The following is a 9,491-nucleotide window of genomic DNA, read 5'->3' as shown; positions in this document are numbered from 1 at the left end:
CTTTTTCTGTTTTAATTTATCAACATTCCCTGCAAATGAAAAATTCCGCAGAAAGAAATTCGTAATGAAAATGAAAATATAAAAGAAAGTAGCCTTATACCTATTAATCAAATAACAATGAGAAAAATAATAAGTTGTGTGTCATATGTCACACAATGATAAAATATTTGGAGTACAAAGATCGCGTTCACATGTTACCGGATAGGCGTATAATATGGTTCAGAACTTCCAACCAGTGACGTTTACTTTGACGTCATATCTTTATTGAGTATTTTCAGGCCTAACAAAAGCAACTAAATACACACTTGATAGCAGATGTTTCCTCAGATTCTTTTCAATTTGTCCATTACGAGGTTTTTCAATCACTTACTAATGAATTAATTAAGAGAAAAGTGAAAAAAACAAAACAAAAACTCATTATCGAAGATGATTTTAAGCCTTTTGTTAGGTCTAAAAAAGTATCAATTATTCACCAGCGTTGGCTCTTTATTTACTACGTTTATTTAAACTTGTGACAGTCTGCAAGCGTGAAATTATTTACGAAATGTTAAAAATAATTAATAAATATCGCCTTGAAGGCGTTCCCGTAATAAATTTACAAATACGCTAACCTGTCTTCATTTACAATTTATTTGACGAAATTAAACACGTTTCCCTATCATATTAACTTATGTTTGCCTCTTTTTATTCGTTCTTAACTACTTAAAACGTTTACTTCAAATTGTCAGAGAAACATTTCGAAAACACCCAAACTCGAAAAAGACTATTTGCCGGCAAATTTGAAGTTTCAGAGCCACGTGGCCATTTAAATAATTAAAAAACAGTTCACGTTTAATCGTCGGTTGCCAAAAAACGTCAGTTATTTTAAACAATGGCGCATTTTGTAGTTGCTATGGTAATCATACATACTTATACCAATCACCGAATAATAATAATAATAAAACCCTCTGTTATTACACAAGAGTCTGCGAAAAACAAACTTATTCAAACAGTTTTACACTAAAATTGCTCAAGAAATTTGAAACCATCGCTACAGCTCGTAACATCCAACTTCAGTAAGTGTTAAGTTTGATTCTGTTTAAATGTCACACGTTTCTTTGTAATTTTCGAAATATTTAAACATTCTGCGTCAATGAGGTAATGACGTAATTGTTTCCTGGTTCGTGCAGAGGATACAGTAATATACATTTTAAATTACACAGTTTGAGAAGCACATAAATTAAAAGCAGGAAGACTGAAAACACATACAACACCGCCCTTGCTTATTTAAGCGAGTTAACCCTGTAAGCTTCACACGCAAGAGCTGCTCTGTACGGACCAAATAGTCCGTCTCTACAAGTGTTAAAGAGCAAATGAAGTTTTTTTGTTTTGTTTTTTAGAAATGCAAGGAAACTCCATAGAGTACATACCACTAATATGTATCAAACTGAGGTTCCAATGTTAGCAGATAGGGATATTTTTTTTGTGTGTGTGACCTTTGTTGTGACTTTGGTCACCCAAAAACTAATAACTTCTAAGTTTGGTCATAGTTCCAATTTATACCAGCTTCCGTCCAAACTCATTCGGCCCTTTTCGAGAAATCTTACTGACAAACATACACACACAGAAAGGGTTGTAAAGACAACCTCTGTTCACTTTTGGCGACGGAAGTTACCAAGCTTGTTTGGTGTCAGGAACAAAGCTGCACAAGGTGCTGTCTGTACTGTTCCCCACCGTAGTTATACAAATCCAGTGTTTAGAGTAAAAACCCGTAAGACATCGCTGAGCCATCAGGGGTTTCAGAATAAACGTGCGTGTTTTTCTGATAGCAAAAACTACATCGGGCTATCTGCTGTGTTCGCCCAGGGGTGGGGCCAGTAGTCATAAATCTTAGATATAAGGCGTTCATAAATTCATTTCTTATCACAGGTCATTAGCACTACGTTTTACTCTACTATACTAGCACAGCAACCTTGGTTATTATTAATGTCTAGCCATGGCTAAGCCTTGCTGAACACGTCCCAGATCAGTGTCCAAGCTAGAGATGGTAAATTCTCTACCTGCAAAGAGAATGAAGCACAACGTTTTACATATATATATATACACACACACACACACACAAGAGGTTGTGCAAAGTGCAGATTATGAGAACATATCATGAACCAACTAACGGAATCAGGCATTAATACACAAATAGATACATTGGTTTGTAATATTAATTGTTTCCACGTGTAGAGCAGGTGGGATGGCTAGTTGTTTACAAAAATACTGTTGTTTTGATGTAATTACATATATTGTAAAACAAGAACAGTATACACAGAAAAGGGGTGAGATTCTATCTTACAAGTTGCATCCATGTATCTATATAAAATAAACAAAAAACCTAAATCAAGCAATATGTATCAAGCAATTTTAAAAAGAAATTAAAAAAAATAATTCCAAGTTGACATCAGACACTCAGTATGGCTTCTCTACTAATTTCTCTTTTGCATTTTAAATAATAAAAAAATATTTTTTTAACAGAAAGTAGTGTTTGTTGGTTATTCATAGAATTGCTATAAGAAATATAAAAAAAAACAACCAAATTTTGCAATTGCTTATTTCCTGGAAACTTTTTATTAAAATTTTATGAATAACCAACGGCCATTACTTTTATTTAAAAAATTAATGTTTTTCCTATTTGTTTGTTTCATTTTGAATTTCGCGCAAAGCTACACGAGGGTTATCTGCGCTAGCCGTTTCTAATTTAGCAGTGTAAGACTAGAGGGAAGGCAGCTAGTCATCACCACCCACCGCCAACTCTTGGGCTACTCTTTTACAAACGAATAGTGGGATTGACCGTCACATTATAACGCCCTCACGGCTGAAAGGGCGAGTATGTTTGGTGCGATCGGGATTCGAACTCGTGACCCTCGGATTACGAGTAGAACGCCTTTATCCACCTGGCCATACTAGGCCTTTTTTCTATTTATTTATTTAAGTTTTATATCTCCATGGAATAGACACAACATCTAGAAACTGTCCCTGATAGCTATAATTTTTACAATAATTAAAAGCACAATCATAAATACATAAAGTGTGACCCTTAGTTCGGCCTAAAGATAAACAGAAAGTTGCCAAAGTAGGGGTAAAATTTTATAAATTTATGATTGTGGTTTTAATTTTCGTTCCATTATTTTTTGTAGCAGAATCCCCTACTTCATTTTAAAATTCACATATTTGTTAATACTCTTGTTTGTTTATTTTTTATATTATATCTGTATAAAGTATATACTTTAACTTTAGAAACTAACTCGTGTTTATCCCTCGACATCTAGCGTCATCTGTTTGGTTATATTGCTGGTTAGAAGTTACTTAAGTACGCGCATGACAAGTTTACTGTTTATAAAGAATCCGTATATGTTTATCGGAATATCCAAAGTGGATACTAACTAATAACTTAAATAAGTTGAAAAAACATATTGTATCGATATTCCGGGCCGTCTGGGTCCGGCGTGACCAGGTGGTTAAGGCACTCGACTTGTAATCCGAGGGTTGCGGGTTCGAATCCCTGTCACACCAAACATGCTCGCCCATTCAACCGTGGGGGCGTTATAATGATACGGTTAATCCCACTATTCGTTGGTAAAAGAGTAGCTCAAGAGTTGGCAGTGAATAGTGATGACTAACTGCCTTCCCACTACTAAATTAGGAACAGCTAGCGCAGATAGCCCTCGCGTAGCTTTGCATGAAAATCAGAACAAACCGAGCCGTCTAAGGGCTAGCCCCGCTGACGTGACCATGTAGGTAGGTTGCAGACGAAAACAATTAATATTTTAGAAATATTTGTATGCTACCGGAAATGTTAGCCAACTCTTCAGTATATTATTATTATATATGCGCATAATACATCGTAACTTAAAAATTCAATGTTATGGTTTTTCGGTGCGTGAATTATTTAGAGACTTTGTTGGTTTCTACTATTAAGTACTACCATATTTTTGCAATAGACAAGGAAGGATTTGATACATACAAAAAGGTCAGACCAAAGTGTTGTATACAATGTGAATATACTTGGTAGTGTTAAGGTAATATCAAACGCAAATCTATGCCTTTTTTCTTTTTTATTACAGTCGAGTTAATATTGTTGTGATGGCTTCCGTTCTTTGCTTGAATCTTTTGGTCCATTTGTGAAAATAATAATGAAAATTACAATCCATTTAATGGTAACAGAAGTATTTTATTTCTCAAGAGTTTTATTTTTAGCATAACCAACGTTCACCCATAGGCCTAACTTAACATATGAACTACGTTTAAGAAAAATTCTACTTAATTATTAATTTCGTATCTCTATCCTCGAAACACAAAGGTCACAACAACACTGGATGAACTAACTGACAAAATGGCTTGGAGTGATGGAAACTAACAGAAACTAATTAAATCATGCAATGACTATTTATAAACTTAAAAACTCGCTGACTCACTCTGGTATAACTCTTATTTTTAATTGCTCATGTTGTGTCATAACCAGGATCAACGAATTACTTTAAACATCATTAGAAACCAGTCTCATCTCCAGCACTATAATATAACCAATATGTCACAAAGCGACAGTTGTTTGTTTGTTTGTTTAATTTCGCGCAAAGCTACACAAGGGCTATCTGCGCTAGCGACAGTTGAACTTACCCTTAGGCTGACAGTTTGGCTTTTAAGAAAAACCTACAAGACCTTCATGTTTATGTATTAATGTTTATCTCTGTTTTATAAATGGATGAATTTCATATAAACTCACAATATATGTGAATACACGGAATTTAACTGATTGTAGCTTTCAGGGGTGGGCTAGAAATTCCGTTCCGGCAATGGGTAGCAACATTTATTTCATGTGGGTGTTGATATGAAAAGTGTTTATTCTACTTTTAGTCTTGTTTGCAACACAAATTACTTTTGATAAATGCTCTAGATACGAAATAAAACATTGATATTATCACGAAACTTGTCAATCGATAAGCCTACTCTCACACAAAGGGCAGGCAGCCAGAAGTACCATTTTAAACATTTATTCGTGGACACTGTTTGGAAAGAAACGTGTGGTCACCTAATTCTGACCAAGTCGTGTGATGATACATACATTCTCTATACTAAACAAACAGGACGTTCTATTTATTTTACATAGTATATTTTCATTACAGAAACTGAAAGCTTACCTTCCTGTAAGGTAGTAACAACTTCGCGATGTAAATTAATTAGGACTTCTCAATCTCACTATTCTACGTACATTGTAGTTGTTGTCTCACACAGGAATTTATCATTCATTCCAAAAAAAGGCAAATTATTTAATTTGCTTCGATTAAAACGATTAAAATACTATAGTTTTTTTCTCGATTTACAGTTTTTAAAAACTCAACAGCATCAAAGATTTAATATTAAAACCTTTACTTTTTTTCCTGTAAGAACACACACAATCACATACCCTTTATCATTTATGGCGGATTTATGTATCAACGGTTAAAAGCTCCACCTCCTGAACAAAAAAAAAAAAAAACACCGTAATAATTCGTTAAAATATATTTTATATTATTTTACGAAAATTATTTAGAAAGAACATTCCTCACTGAACGTAAACATAACTAACTGCTTTCTTCAAGATCTATCTATATATGAAAATGAATTAGTAAAAGTTGTCTAACAACGTTTCTTAAAGTATAAAAGGATTTGTTATAAGTGACGTATTTTAATTTATAAGTAATAGCCTGAATTGTATCATCATTAAAGTATATACTTTTATTCGAAATAAAAAATAAAAAAGACGGGTTGAAATTTTAATAAATGTTCCCAATTTGTTTGAAAGATGCTGTTTTGTCTGTGAGTGTGTGTGTGTTTCTGTTCTTTTTTGCAATGTTGGAACAAAACATTCGTGCCGTCGAGGGGTAGCTAACGAAAGTGTTTTGTTGGACCAATGCCAAGTCAAGTCAACGAGATTACTGGACTGATAGAAATAATTTATATGGAGCTGCAAGTGAAAGTTAATTCCTTGTGACTGTCACCGCCATGCAACAAAACTATGGACTTACGTTAATAACAGACATTGATTTAAAAATTGGAACCACCAAATATCTATATTTGTGTGTATATTTAACCCTCGAATAAGAAGCAGCGATAATCTAACCTTTATACAAAGTGCATACTTATATATTGTTCCTCATTTATTTTTCCCAGGTGGGGTAATTCTGACCTATAGGTCCTACAAAAGTTAATTCGGAAGCAGGCTATCTGCAAAGGATATCGAATTTAAACTCATTTTAAGAGTTTATTAGCTTAGTAACGTAATTGATATAATCAAAAGTTAATAAACGAATGAAATACACGTGTTGATTGTTTTTAACATAGTCCCTAATTTACCAGTGTCATCACCACCCACTGCCAACGCTACTCTTTTACCAACAAATAGTAGGATTGATCGGAACATAAAAACGTTTTTACGGTTGAAAGGACAAACATGTTTGGTGCGACGAGGATTCGAATCCGCAATCTCAGATTGGAAGTCGAGCGCTTTAACCACCTGTACATGTCGGGCCTTGCTAAGACAACCTTTAGCAATCCCATTATACTTGCTCTTTGTATTAGCGGTAAGCCTGAAGACTTATGACTATAAAATTCGGGCTACAAGCCATTAATATTTTATTGGATTGTTTTTAGCTAAAACAGAACAAAAACGTTTAACCAAAAGTATTGTTAAGGCTTGCAGAAGATGCGTTATAAGAGAGAATATAAAATCCACTATTCGGTGCGACAAGGTTAGTTGACGATGGATAACACTGACTAGCTACCTTCTTTCTCTCACTTCAAAATTAGGGACGAGTAGCGCTCGAGTAGTTTTGATTGAAATTTAACAAATAAACATATCTATAAAAGTCATTGTTCCTTGGCGTCACGGCGAGTATGTTTGGTGCGATGGGGATTTGAACCCGCGACCTTCAGATTACGAATCGAGTGCCCTAACCACCAGGCCATGTTGGGCCTATACTTCTTGAGTTTACCTCGCCTGTGTATGAACATGTTACTAGTTTTTGTCTTTTTTTTTTTTTTCTCAGAAGTTTCATGCAAGGATTACCTGCACATAGTCGAACCTAATTTTGATCTGATAAGACTAGTGAGAGGATAGTTGGTCAACAACAACACTGCCAGCATATGAACAGCTCTTATTTGGCCGAGTATTGGGTTTTAATACTGCACCCTTGGTTTCATAATACGGACCGTGTTCTTGCAGCGATGAGCTGCGAACCAGGAGTCCTCGGATTTACAATCCAGGCATTATAACTATTGGGCCAAATCTAACTCGGTTTTGTTTCGATTTTCAAACAAAAACTGTCACTTCCGAGAATAAAATCATGGGAGGCAAAAAAAAAGACCTTTTGTCTCCAGATGATAGTAAAATAAAAAAATGAAATAAATATATGTTTTTGTATTATTACCTGGATGGTAACAGTAATTTGTATCTAACTATTGTCAAATATTTCCATCATTCATTAAAAATAACAAAAAAAAAACTGTTGATAGCACACTGACGTTGTGCTCTATAAACTTGAAGCTAAGCTATCTTTGGAAAGGCAAATATGTTACACTCTCTGTCGAGTTATTTTTAACTACAGAGAAGCACATTTACTGTTCCAGTTATCACGTTATTCTTTATTATTTAGATTTCCCGTTTCGTCTTGCAAATGTTCGTTTCATGCCAAATAATGACCTCAAAATGATTAAATCACAAGATATTGTTTAATGGTTCTGATAATACTGTTCTTGGTTTACGCTTTTTTTAGTTCAAAGTCATACAATGATCTAACTGCATATATGATCTCACCATATATTTTAGTAGTTTTAGTCTCCAAACTTACCGCTGATATGCCAAGAGAATTTTTTCTTTCCATCTTAAATTTTGAGCAAATTGGGCAATGTGTTGTGACCACCGCGGGGGATAGAAGCCGGAATTTTAGCGTTGCAATTTCACAAAACTTGCCGCTGTTCCACAGAGGGACAGCGTTTTTTGTTTTTTTTTCTGTTGTGTATGGCGCTCTCTGTAATATTTTCTCAAATTATTTAAATTCAAAATGTTTTTTTTATCTCAAACATTACTATTTCGATGTAAGTGGACAACTCTCGAAATACGCAAAACGATGATTTGAAAATAAGAATGAAATATTTCTCTTACATAAAATCTTGCTGAACTTGCAGATTTGGATCATCTCGGATGTCAACGCATCCAAAGTTGAGCTGACGAGCCCCATAAAGGAAAAGATCTATTTCATTCCGAATATCAAAATGTCGTATTTTATGTTATCCTTGACAGACACAGTTGTAATAAATCTTTTCATTCCATTCCTATATTTTTTCCCCATTTATCTGAAAATTATAGATCGAAAATCACGTCATTCTAAGTTCGGGGCTCGTGCGTGGGAAACTTTTCCCTTCTGCTGAATTACTGTGGACGGTACATTTGATAAAAAAACTGCTCGTGTGACGATACAAACTTAAAATCGTAGTTGAAATAAATATTTCTAGTCGTTTTTACTAAAACTGTAAATTTGTGTCTAAGCACCCTTTAAACATATTATTTTAGTCTCTTGTCTTAAACTGTATAAACTGCCCCCTTACATGTATGTTTTACCCCTATTTAAAATACCTCTGTGGACGCCCATCAATACTTCTTGTCCAACAGACAATAATTAGTTAAAAGATGAAATATTTTGATTAACACCCAAGAAAATACCACTTCTCGACTATCTCTGTGTGTTTTCTTGTAGCAAAGACACATCGGGCTATCTGCTGAGTTCCCCGAGGAGAATCGAACCCCTTATTGTAGCGTAGTATATCCGTAGACTTACCGCAGTACTAGCGAGAGATATTTAATGAAAAAACAGGCTAAATTTCACACTGAAACTGCTTATTTAACTTAATATGTTCACGAAACAAGTCTGTAACAAAAAAAGACAGACGTTCTTAGCTGCAACCTTGGTTCAAACAATAATAGCGCACTTTCACAAAATAATTTTAATCCTTTCAATCTGAAAGTCATCCAAACGACGTATCTTTACTCACATTCACAAATCGATTGTATATCTTCCCTAACCCTGAAAATCACATGAATTACATAATTTCTATATAATCCCGAAAATATTTTGTATGAAATGAGTTTTCTGAAAACCATATATTTCACACACCTTTACTCACATCCTAAAGATTGTCTGTATACACACCTTTACTTACATCCTGAAGATTGTCTGTATAAACACCTTTACTTACATCCTGAAGATTGTCTGTATACACACCTTTACTTACACCCTGAAGACTTTCTGTATACACATCTTTACTTACATCCTGAAGATTGTCTGTATACACCTTTACTTACACCCTGAATATTGTCTGTATACACACCGTAACTCACACCCTGAAGACTGTCTGTATACACATCTTTACTTACACCCTTTACTTACACCCTGAAGATTGTCTATATATCTTTACTTACACCCTGAAGA

The 9,491-nt window shown here is 34.5% G+C and overlaps 1 long non-coding RNA gene across 1 annotated transcript; it reads right to left on the bottom strand.

Annotated features, from left to right (window-relative positions):
* Positions 1–613: 613 nt before the first annotated feature.
* On the bottom strand, positions 614–5,409 carry LOC143253793 (uncharacterized). The gene is made up of 2 exons (XR_013029856.1): positions 5,166–5,409; positions 614–2,039 (listed from the first exon to the last, which is right to left on the bottom strand). It is a non-coding gene; the product is annotated as an uncharacterized LOC143253793 (long non-coding RNA).
* Positions 5,410–9,491: the final 4,082 nt, after the last annotated feature.

This window comes from Tachypleus tridentatus, chromosome 1, assembly GCF_004210375.1.
Source record: "Tachypleus tridentatus isolate NWPU-2018 chromosome 1, ASM421037v1, whole genome shotgun sequence".
Classification (NCBI taxonomy): Eukaryota; Metazoa; Arthropoda; class Merostomata; order Xiphosura; family Limulidae; genus Tachypleus; species Tachypleus tridentatus.
Note: the sequence above shows the minus strand (reverse complement) of the source record. Positions and strands in the feature narration are given on the sequence as shown.